This window comes from Gopherus evgoodei, chromosome 20 (genome assembly GCF_007399415.2).
Source record: "Gopherus evgoodei ecotype Sinaloan lineage chromosome 20, rGopEvg1_v1.p, whole genome shotgun sequence".
In the NCBI taxonomy this organism is placed as follows: domain Eukaryota; kingdom Metazoa; phylum Chordata; order Testudines; family Testudinidae; genus Gopherus; species Gopherus evgoodei.
In genome coordinates, this window is record NC_044341.1 from 5,526,342 (window position 1) to 5,538,065 (window position 11,724).

General features: G+C 48.9%; 1 protein-coding gene across 1 annotated transcript in view; it reads right to left on the reverse strand.

The window, feature by feature from the left end:
- RIMS3 (regulating synaptic membrane exocytosis 3) overlaps positions 1-11,265 on the reverse strand; it is a 47,093-nt gene extending 35,828 nt beyond the window's left edge. Inside the window, exon 1 of the mRNA XM_030538712.1 lies at positions 11,190-11,265. The gene's annotated coding sequence lies outside the window, so the exon portion shown is untranslated. The remainder of the gene's footprint in view (positions 1-11,189) is intronic.
- Positions 11,266-11,724: the final 459 nt, after the last annotated feature.

Consider the following 11,724-nt stretch of genomic DNA (forward strand, 5'->3'; position numbering starts at 1 on the left):
AGCAGTGGGGCTTGAGTAAGGTATGAAATGGCTGCCAGATATCCTAATGGAGATTTCTCTTCCACCCCATGAATATTTAAACTCCTAGGGGATGGAAGCATCCATCTTCCAGGGAAAGGTAAATTATTAACTCCCTGCCAAGTGAAGCCACTTCATAATAATAGAGAAGCAGCGCCTGGAAAAATGTTTTGCTTTCAAGAGAAACAGCCGCAAATGGGAAAGGATGAAAGCGACTGGGAATGCCGGCGAGCAGAGAGCTGCAGGTGCCCCCGGACCCAGTCACTCTCTATCCCAGTTCCATAGATCTACCCGGAGCAGCTGTATTTTTTTAAGCTGCTGTTTCATCCACAGTGAGCTGATTTAATGCCGACTGCCAGCAGTTGATTTTCTCAGCAACTTTCTTTGTTTTCCTTTGAGGAGCTGCCACTGTCTGTTGCAGGGGAGCAGTACAATAACCTGGCTTGGCTGGGGAAGGGGCGAACCGCTTGGGAATGATGGGAAGTGAGCGTCATGGACTGATTCACTAATGCCCTGCACCTTGTGTTGGCATTTATATCCATGGGGGTAAAATGCTACCAAATCAGCATGCCTGGGTCTTCGCCCTGCTTTGTGCTGGTGTGAATGATGAGACCAGGTGCAGGGCAAGGGCGAATCAGCAGTTAAGGATTTAAGTTATTTCTGTGCCCGGGGCTGGGGAAAGGTGTAAATTTAAAGTAACAATCTTGCTTCAATTTACACCCTCTAATTGCTTTATCTCCTATGTACTGGAGGCCTATTAATCTGAGTTACATGGTCCGTGAATAAATGGACCAGATCCTCAGCAGACCTGTATTGTGGTTGGATTAGACACTTACTTTTCAGGACAAACTCAGAAGCAAACAAACCACCCTGCCCCCCACTCCTCCAGATCCAGGTGCCAAATTATCCAAATTTATTCCAAATTATCCAGGCTCAGAGACTGAGTAAACAGTTCTGCTTTACACCATCTCCCCACCCCATCTCTGCTACATAACTGAACATTGCCAGTGGGTTTGCCAAAATGATGTCGACTGGCCTTGTTCCATTGAAGTAAACTGGCCTAGCTGGAGTGAAACCAGCGGAGGATCTGGCCCATGATTTCTCAATGTTAATTACACATCTGGAAGTGCATTATCTGCAGTGCAGTATATGCTACCTCGGGGGTAAAATCCCATTTAATAGAAGGGAGATACCCAGGGCTCTCTTGGCCATTAGATTCCGAGGTGAGAGCAAGAGTCTGTACTTCAGATCCTCATTTGCAATGAGATATGCAGCATTACAAGCTGATGATCCTTTGGACTGCACATGTGAAAAGGTAAAAATCCCAGCAGAGGGAACTCCCCAGCCCCCTGCATTTGGCATGGGCACAGCTGCACCTGCTGGGTCCTAGGCACCTCATTGACCAGGAGCCTGACAAATTGGAGGGAAGTCAGAGAACAGCGGCCAACATAGGCAGAGATTTCAAAGCTGAATGAAAGCACTTAGACACCCATTCGCCATTACAATTAATGGGAACAGAGCATCCAAATCCTCTAGTGCCTCAGAAATCTCTGCCTCAGCCATTGACAACTGACTGCACCAGTTTACACCCCCCATAATGCTCCTGTGGGTTTTATAGCTGACTGATGTGGCAGCACAGTGCAGGGCTGAGGACAGCAAACTAGAGACAGGATTTCTGTGCCCAGCCTTGCCACTGATCTGCTGGGTGGCCTTAGGCACATCACTTCCCTTCTGTGCCTCAGTTCTCCTCTCACCCCCACAGCTGTCCAGCCTATATAGTTTGTGCTGTTTGGGGCAGGAAAAGTCTCTTGCGATCCATCTGCGCCCACCCCAGTGGGCTCCCAATCTCATTTGGTTCTACTGTAATAGGTTCTACTGTAATAGACACAGGATGGTCCAGGGGCTAGGGCACAAGCCTAGGATGTGGGGAGACCTTGGTTAAATTCCCAGCTCTGCCATAGACTTGACCAAGTCACTTAGCTGTTCTGTGCCTCAGTTTCCCCATCTGTACTAGTATATTTATGCCTCTGGAGAAGGAAAGCAATGAGTGAGGATAAATCCAATGAAGAGGGTGAGGTGCCCAGATACCGTGGGGATGGGAGCCAGGTAAATATTTTAGATGAGCGTTTCTCAACCTTTCGGTACCAGGGGGCAGTTTGCTGCCTTCCTAAACTGTGTTAGGGCGATCTCAAGGATTGGTGCTGATCCGTGGACCAGTTGTTCAGAAATGCTGCTTCAGAGAGATACTTGGGCCCAGATCCACTTAGGCACCTAAGTCTGAGATTTGGGTGCTGCTGGGATCCACAAAGCTTCCACTAACTGGTGGCTAAACTCATTCGGCGCTTACATTTCCGCTCTCAAAGTTCCCCTAGCTACTGAAGTTTCCGCCTTTGGGTGTGTGCACTGCTGCCTCGGGCAGGTGGCTGGATGCCTCTCTCCCACCTCAGCCCCAGCGCGATCCTCAAAGCCATGGAGGCTGACATTCCCCAGCCTACTTCGCCTGCAGGGCCCGATCCGGGCTGCAAGCTTTGAGCACGTGTCGCTCTGCACAAAACGCTTCAATCCTCCCCCTCGCAGCCACCTGGCTCACTTGTGACATAGGTGCTGCAAGGACACAGGTCTCCATCCCGGCAAATAAAGACACTTCCACGCCTGCCTGGCTCCTCCTCGTGCAGAGCCTGAAGTGCGTGGGTGGCAGTGGAGAGGGGTGACCCTGCTGGTGCTCTCTGCGTCTGCCTGCCGGGCTAATGAGACCTTACCGGGAGCTGGGGGGGCTGGGCTGTCATGCTGCTCTGCCTGAACTCACACATTTATCAATTATAAAGGGATGTAAACAGGTTCACAGACAAGCCGGGCGATTAGTCATAATATCACTAATTAGAGCCCGCTCCAGGAGCAGGGCAGCATTTCAATATTTACCTTCAGGCAGCTACTTTCCACCCCAAGCTTGCTGCCCTTCCAGTAAGTGTGGGAAGGAGATTAAAGGGTTTGCTTGGGAAGTGGTGCCGGCCGCGTGCCTGAAACACAGGCAGAAAAGGAACACGGTCACGTAAACTGCCTCCCTCCCCCAGCCACTGACTGTGTCACAGGATCTCCAAGCTCTGCTGAAGAGATTTCACACGCAGTGGATGTGCTCGGGGGAGTTTCCCTGTTAACACTTTTTCTGCCAGTCCCTCGCCACACCTGCCTGCTGCCACCTTCCTAGGAGCCTCGGTCATGGCCCAGGACCCTACTGTGCCAGGCGCTGTTCAGAGTCCGACACAGAACAAAGCCCGTTCCTGCCCCATGGTGCTTACAGCAAGTAATAAAAGGCTCTTCCCAAGGGGCCTTTACGTGATGGCTTGAAGATTCAAGCAGAAGGGCAGGGGAAGGAAAGTAGATGGTTTCTCATGCAGAGGCCAGACACCTGGCCCATAGGGCTAACAGTGTTTTTTCTGGCCTCATCCATGTCAGCTGAATCTGTTGTGTTGACCTCCAGGATCTATTGTGGGAATTTAGCCCTCCAAGCTGAAATTGAGTTGTCCCCTGCACAGGCCCAGTTCTGCCCTCCAGTAGCCCCATGTGACCACACTGAAGTCAGCAGGGCCGGCAGAAGACATGTCTTCATGGAAGAGGCATGTGGTTAAGGCACAGGAGAGAGCTGGGTGCTGCTCCCAGCTTTGCCACTGACTCTTTGCATGACCTTGGGCAAGTCACTTAATCCAGCCTCCTTTTGGGTGCCCACATTTAGAGTCCCAGGCCCTGATTTTTCACACGAGTTGAGCCCCTATTGACTTCAGCTGCCTAGTTTCTTAGCACCTCCTCGTCACCATGGCATCCAAGTATCTGCGCGTCCTCTGTCCTTACTTCAAACTAAGGACCTCCCTTGTGTCAGCTGGATGCTAGGGCTAATGATGGCATTTAGAAATGTGAATTCCAAGCTGACAAATATATTACAGTAAAAAAATAAACCTCGTTAAAATGACACAGAATTAGCCATTCTATCTTATACCTAAAAGAGAGACACCCCCGAAGGAGAGATGCAGTATAGCAGACGCAGGCTTGGTCAATACATGGGTGAGAGATTTCTCATTGTCTCTGCCCTGCCCAGCTGCTGCAGGAAGCAGTGCTGGTGTTTCATTCGGTAGCTCTAAGCAAGTATTGACTCTATGCCTGCTCATGGTCCTCAGGGACTGCTCTGCTGCTCGGAATGCTGGATCAGCGGAGAGATGGGCGACTCGGGTGCTGCCTAGCTGTGGTTATTAATGTCAAAGAACATTCATTTGATTTATTTTTTGAAAGGCACTATAGGGAGTTTAGACTGGGCACCAAATTCTGCTCTTGGTTGCAACTCCAGAGTAAACACCACTAGGATAAATCGGAGGTAGCTGAGACTTGACCCTAGCCCTGGGCATCTGGCTGTTATGCCAACAGGAGACACAACTTGCACAGCAAATGGCAAGTGCATTATTTCATTGGAACTATAGCCTGCTTGTTGGGGCAGGGGCCTACTCTTCTTGTACCTGTCTGAACAGCAGGGCCCACTGTGTTAACATGTAGTGAGAGGCATTGCCTGCCCCTATACATGCAACCTAAAGACCAAGGGTAGGAAGGGAAACAGAAGCACAGAGAGGGCCAGTGATTTGTCCATGGACATACAGTACATCAGTGGCAGAGCCAGGATGTGCTTTTGTCTCCAATTAAGTGATTATTCTTTACTGACCCTCTGATAGGCAAATTCCATTTGAGAATCTCAACAATGCTTCAAAACCATTAGTCAGCTCATCCTCACCCCACCCTGTGAGATAAGGATCATCTTCATTTTCCTGTTTGGGGAAACTGAGGCACGTGGCAGGTAAAGTCATCTGTATCGGAGGTGGGACTAGAGCTGTGGGTTCTGACTCAGCATGCTCCCTTGGTGGGATACAGCCTCCCTGTTAGACTTGTGGTGAGACGCTTTCTAAACACAGGATTTGTATAGAAGTTTTGTATAGAGTTCAAACAAATGCAAATACCACTAAAAAGGTGTATGCTCAGCTCCAAGACTTTGCCAACCCCAGGGAAATTTGGATAATTATAACCTTCCTGACTCCCCTTTTTTAAAGGAGCCCTGAGCTGCCAACTAGCAGATTTGGCAGTGAATTGGACTATTAACCCACCATTAGACACACACACACAAAACCAGATTAGCAAATTGCTTTTCCTCCCCTTCTCTACAGATGAGCATGGCAGGGGTGCTGTTTGCTAAGCAGACCATAATTGCCAAAGCAATATTTCACACGGGGGTAAAATTGAAGGAGAACATAGTGCTCCAAATGAGGTCTTTCAAATAAAAATGTCAGTTTTACAAGTGCCCTGTAATATAACTTTTACATCTTCTGACCTTACAGATGAAGGGCAGGCCAGAGCCAGAGCCCACTGAAATTGGCAGATGTCTTTCCAGTGACTTCAGCGGGCTTTGGATCAGGTCTGGAGCTAATAAGTAGCAGAGGATATGGGCTCTCAGCCTGCCTTTCTTTCTGACTAGCTGGGAGAGTGGTCCTGAAACTCTGATTGTAACAAAGGATCATGGGATGAGGAAAAGCTGAGAACTGCTGCACTAGGGAATCACATAGGGTGCAGCTTCTGGGAGCTACCACGGACCATCACAAACGAGAGGTCCCCTTTTACTGGAGGTACCTCAGCTGGCACAAAATGAGCAAGTGCATTCAGGCTCATCTCCTGGCCTTCCCGCCCCTCCATCCTACCCAAAACGCTTATACAAAGGTCCGCTTCTGAGCCTGCCCTCTGCCCCAGCGGAATCCCTGCACTGGATCCCCATCTCCTCCCATGGATGAAGTTACTCCACCTCCTTTTCAAGACCCTGCATAAGCTCCCTCCCATGTGCACCACTGCTGCTGGTTCTGCCTATTGCACTTCCCGATCCTCTCCATCTCCTTCTCCCAGGCTCAGCTTCATTCCCAACCTTTTATTTAGGGCCAGCTCCCAGGTCACTAGACCCTCTGCACCTCAAAGCCCTGAGACTCAACAATGAGATACCTGGCCATGACATTTATTGCTCCTGTGCCAGATTCTCCCTCCCCTTTATGCCAAGGCGCTCCCGTTACTTTATTAGTTCCTAGACAAGCTGCAAGATGAACTCCAGGTAAAGCTATGGACAGGTCCCTGACTTGGGCATCCTCCTTGACTCAACCCTGTCTCTGGACCCCCTCCCCCCATATCCAAGTTGTCTCAGTCTAGGACAGTCTCTGCATTTGGTGAGTAGTTTCAGGCAAAGTTTAAACCGTACATTTTGCCATTTTGAAATGAATTTCATTTAGAAAGTTAGCTAGCTAAAAAGAGGAATGAATCAGCTGAAAATGACCCCAAATGAGAAATTCATTGTGTGTCTAATAACATGGTTCGGTTGACCCAAAATGATTTTTTTTTCCAATTTGGAGAGAAAAAAGAAAAACCAAAAAAAACCCAGTTTCAGTTCAAACCAAAGCATTTTTCCCCCAGATTTTCATGGTTTGACCCTTGAATCAATTATTCATTCAGCTCTAGCAACAACTGTACACGCAAATGTTACTAAAGCTATTTCCCATCCTGATTCTGAGCGGAAGGTTTGCAAAGTGCTTTGAGATCCCCAGAAGACAGTTGCTCTACCATTGCAAGGGGTTACTATCAATAAGCCTTCAGATGTGACAAAAGAGAGGACGACACTGAAGTGACCGTGCTCAAGACCCTTGAAAAAAACAAACTGCTGCTCATAAACGTCTCACTTGCAATTTCTCAGTCAAAAATCCCTTCAAACTTCCAGGCAAGACCCGATATGGAAACAGAGAAGGCAGCATAGACGCTGGCCAGAGCAAAGGGCTGGGCTCTATCCCCAACTCTGCCACTGACTCAGCGTGTGATCTGGAGCAAGTCACTTTACCTCTCTGTGCCCCTGTCCCCCCCGCCAGTAAAATAGCAGGGCTCCTTTGCAAAGCTCTTTCAGATACAATGGGTAAAAGGTACTTTATGTGCAAACTAGAGAGCCAAAGTCCTCCCTACTATACAGGTGTAACTCTAGGGTAAATCTACTGGTGCAGGCAACAGCAGAATCCAACCCATGGTGCTACTTATTTGAGAACTGACTGATTAGGAGACTGCCCAGACCGCAGCCCTCCAGACCGGCTTTCTCTCTTCTCTGCGTGGTAATTCAGCAGATGGGGGAGCCCTTTACCTGTCTGGCTCCAGCGCAGACTTCATCAGCTCTGCTTTCTCCTTTGCAGAGCAGCAGGTAAAGCTTGGCCTGGGTTTCTGTGCCCGACATGCAGACACTCTGGCTGCCAGGCAGCCTGGAATGGCCACAACCTTGATAGTCTTTTGAAGGTTTCCCCCTTACAGCTTCCCATCCTTTTGAAACCTACATGGCGAGGATCTGCTCTGACACCTGATCACCCTCGCTGCCCTGTGCCTGTGTCTCAACACCTCCCTAGCTGGGGTTCTGGGGGGAGGGGGCACCAGCTGCTGGCAGGGAAGGAAATCTACAATTCAGGAGCCTTCAAGGCTGTCAGGTGCTGCTGCTGAGTCACTACTTTCCTCTCTGGGGGGCAGTGACTGCTTTGCAGATGGCCTCTTTTCCTAGCAATGCTGAAGGAGCACAATGGATCGTGGCTGAAATCGGGTGGTGTATCACCCACGTTAAACAGGATATTGGGATGGCTAGGTCCTGATGGGCTCCCCTTGCCCTGCTCTGTGGGTTTACAAACCCTTCACTTTACTGGAGCATAGAAATCAGAGATGGACAAGACCGGTGGCCAAGCTGGCCCATTCCCCAAGGGGTTTTTGCCCACCGGCTTAGGGATTTAAATGCCTTGAGTAGAGCTGGTTCAATTCTTTGTGAAGGCTCCGACCCAGCACCGCACTTAACTGTGGGCTTAGTTTTCAACATGGGGAGTAGCTCCAATGCGGTCATTAGGGTGAATCCTGTGCTTAGAGTTAAGCACATGCTTAAGTAAGTGTTTTGCTGGGTCCAGCACGATGAACATTTGTTGTTCATTTTGCCTCCTCCTCACTTTTTCCTTAGTGAATTGATGCTGATCTTCTTCAGACTGTTCATTAGTCACTGATGTAATTTTTATCAAGAATTTTCACCCCAGAGACTGTTCACGAACTATTCTCTTCAGTCATCTGTTAATGGATAGGCCAGATGTGTGGGTGTCTACTGCGGTCACATGGCACTATTATTATTGGTTTGTATTACTGTAGCCCCTAAGAGCCCTAGTCATGGACCACCAGGACCCCATTGTGCTAGGCCCTGTACAAACACCGAATGGCATTGTTTCTCTGTCCATACCTGGATGGCAGACATTTTTCCATAGGAGAACAACTCACTTCTTGATGGGACATTTTAGGTGAGTGATCGTTCATGCTAACCTATGTAACATGTTGGGGATGGGCAGATATTTTCACTCGTAAGCTCGGATGTCCAAACACTCACCAATCTCTAACGCGGCTCTACCAATCACTGAGACTGAGGCGGGCTGTAATTTACCAGTGACAGGGCTTCTACCATTGCTCTGGGAGAATCACCCTAAGCTCTCTGGGGGCAGGGACAATCCTTTAGTTGTATGTTTGTACAGCCCCAGCACCATGGGGTCTGGGGCTCCTAGGGGCTACAGCAGAGGTGGGCAAACTACAGCCCACAGGCCATCCTGCCTGGCCTCTGACCTCCCGGCCTGGGAGGCTAGCCCCTGGCCCCTCCCTTGCAGCCATGCCACCATGTGGGCAGCGCTCTGGGAGGTGGGGTTGCGTGCTCCTGCCGGGCAGTGTGTCTGGCTCTGGTCAGGCAGCATGGCTGAGGTTTGCAGGGGCGGTCAGGGGATTGGGAATGGGGGTGTGGATAGGGGTGAGGAGGGCAGTCAGGGGACTGGGAGGAGGGGGCTTGGATAAGGGGTAGGGTCCCGGAGAGGCAGTTAGGGTTGGGAGGTCCTGGGAGGGGGCAGTTAGGGGACAAAGCAGGGGGGCTGGATGGGTCAGAACTTCTGAGGGGGGCAGTCGGGGGCAGGAAGTGGGAGGGGGCAGATAGAGGGCGGGGGCCAGGCTGTTTGGGGAGGCACAGCCTTCCCTACCTGGCCCTCCATACAGTGTTGCAACCCCAATGTGGCCCTTGGGCCAAAAGTTTGCCCACACCTGGGCTACAGCAATCCAAATAGTTCTCAGTAATGATGTTCCTAGAACAGGGAGGCACTTCAGTTGTGTGGTTAAAGCACCAGGAGGCCAGTGCTCTGATCTCAGTGTCAACTGTGTCTATTGCCTTTGGCATGTTGCTTCCCCTTTCTGTGCCTTGATTTCCCCGTCTGTAAAACTGAAACCAATAATGCACAACAGAAGCGATGCCTAGCTCCAGTGGCATGGAAGTGTTCCCATGTAGTGGGTTGGAAGAGCTTGAATTTTTCTGAAAATAAGGAGACTGTTTCTGTTTAGTAGCAAGCGAGAACAAACTACTGAATTATAAATCGAGAGTATATAAATCTCATGATTGCAAATTCCTATAAAATATGGATCACTTTGCCTACCACTGAAATGCAACTGCTTCTGGTGTGGAGCACAACAGCTGTTTAACAGCACCCAGAGCAACATAACAAAAACCAGGCCCTGATCCTGCCAAGACTTCAATGGGAACTACTCACGTACTTCAAGTTAAGCATACGTGTGAGCCTTTGCTGGATTAGGACCACAGTTAGGACCGGAAGTAAACAATACAGTATTGAACTGATACTGCAGCAAAGAATTTGGGAAGGCAGAATGCAATCCCCCAATTGGAATTTAACAAGGGCAACACCCTCGCTTTTGCACACGCACATGTGCACACACAGTGTCATCATTTTTAATGTCATTTGAGAGGGGCACCCCTAAGTCCAGAAGATAAATGAGGCGGTTCTAAGGGTCCCCTTTACCTCCATTTCATCATCCCTAAGAGAACTGCAGCCAAAAAGCTACGTATCCTTCGTAGTTACAGTATAAAGCCAGAAAACCAGAGGATCCTGCTGCTGTTTTCTCTGTACTGCTTTTCCTCCACCACTGAGAACTGCTAAGCTCCAGAGGTAACAAATTAGATCATTATAGCACAGTGCTAATAGGATCACTTTCAATACAGCACACACACAATAATCCGTGCCAAAGGACAAGGCAAGCATGCTCTTGTATTGCTGAGCTGAGGAAGGGTATTCGTTACCCTGTCCTTAATTTTACCTCTATCCATTCTCCCCCTCTGCTTATGGCTCACTCGGAGAACGGGGAGTCCGGGGTGGGAACTGGAAGGACGTGCTGTCTGCTGTACCAAGACAAGCTTGGTTACAGAACATATCCTGAGTAGCTGGGGAGCATACACAGAAGCCATAGGCTCTGACTGGTACCAACCTGTCAAATGTAACATAGTACCACAACAATAGCCTGGGTCCAAAATCTGCAGTACTTGTGGGGTTTGCGCCCCCTCCTCCCCCTCACACACACACTCACTTTAACCAAGTAGGAGGTTGCAAGGCAATTTCCACTTCCTTTTCTCCCTCCTATTTGTATTTTGTTGCAAAATACTAAACATTCTTAGAGTAAATTACTGCAATGCTCAATCAGTGATTAGATTACAATAAAGCTTCCTTCCTTCTCGGCCATGAATCGCTCCCTTAAGACAGTGGAGGATGGGAGAAGAAAAGAGAGGAGATGGATACCAGGCTTGTAGAACCTAATCCATCTTATCAGTGACCTTCGCCATTCTTACAGTTAAAAAGACCAATGAAGCATTTTGAGAAGTTCTCCAGTAAACGAGCTCCATTTCTCTGCACAGACTGGAATCCAGCTAGGGCTTTCGTTGGCAAAAATCGCTTCAGGACATATGGAATAGCAGGAACTCAAATAAGGGCAATCAAAATGAGAGAAACATGTCACGTTAGTAGCATTTCTCCTGCTGATCTGTCGCTTTAATAGAAACACACACAGATCCACAGAGAAAGCGAAGGAAATATCCCTGTATGTGCTTTAGCAGATGCACAACATGCAAAGGCACAATTGTCTGGAAAAATTAATTCCCTGTTGCATTTGATTAAATATTCACCTCTGCAAATGCTCCTGACAAGAGAAACGGAGCTCTAACTCCCCACTCTCCTTCCTCCCGTGCACACACCTTTAAAGAAAAGGGGTAATAAGAAAATGATGCATCTTACCAAATAGAGGAGTCCGACAACAGCGTCCAGGTATAACAGGAATAAAAGACACCCCTGCTGCTTCTCCAAAACACACATGCACACCCCACCTCTTCTCCCCCCCCAAAAAAAAAAATAAAATCTGCCCTAAATGATTCAAACCCAAAATCCCATCCCTGGTGTGAGGAGACAACAATCTAGTTAATCTTTAAAGGTTTCTGGAGAGAGACAGGAGCGGAGCTGTAGACTCTTTGCTTAAGCATCTCCATGGTTACCTCCCTGACCCAATTCTCCTCACAGCCAAAAGCAGGGGTAGGGAAGAAATTCAGAAGTGAGATGCAAGGCATGTGAGGAGTAGTCGTCACAGTTATTTTGCAAGCAATATTTATTTGGTGGTGGGGAAGAGGATGATTCTGTAACATGTCATTTCTTCCCTCCCTCTCCCCCTTATTTCTCATATTCCATGGTTTGGGCTCCCACTTCTCTCCCTCACACCCGTCAGGATTCAAGGACATTGTCTGGGGTCTGTAATAGCACAACAGTGTAACTAGGGATG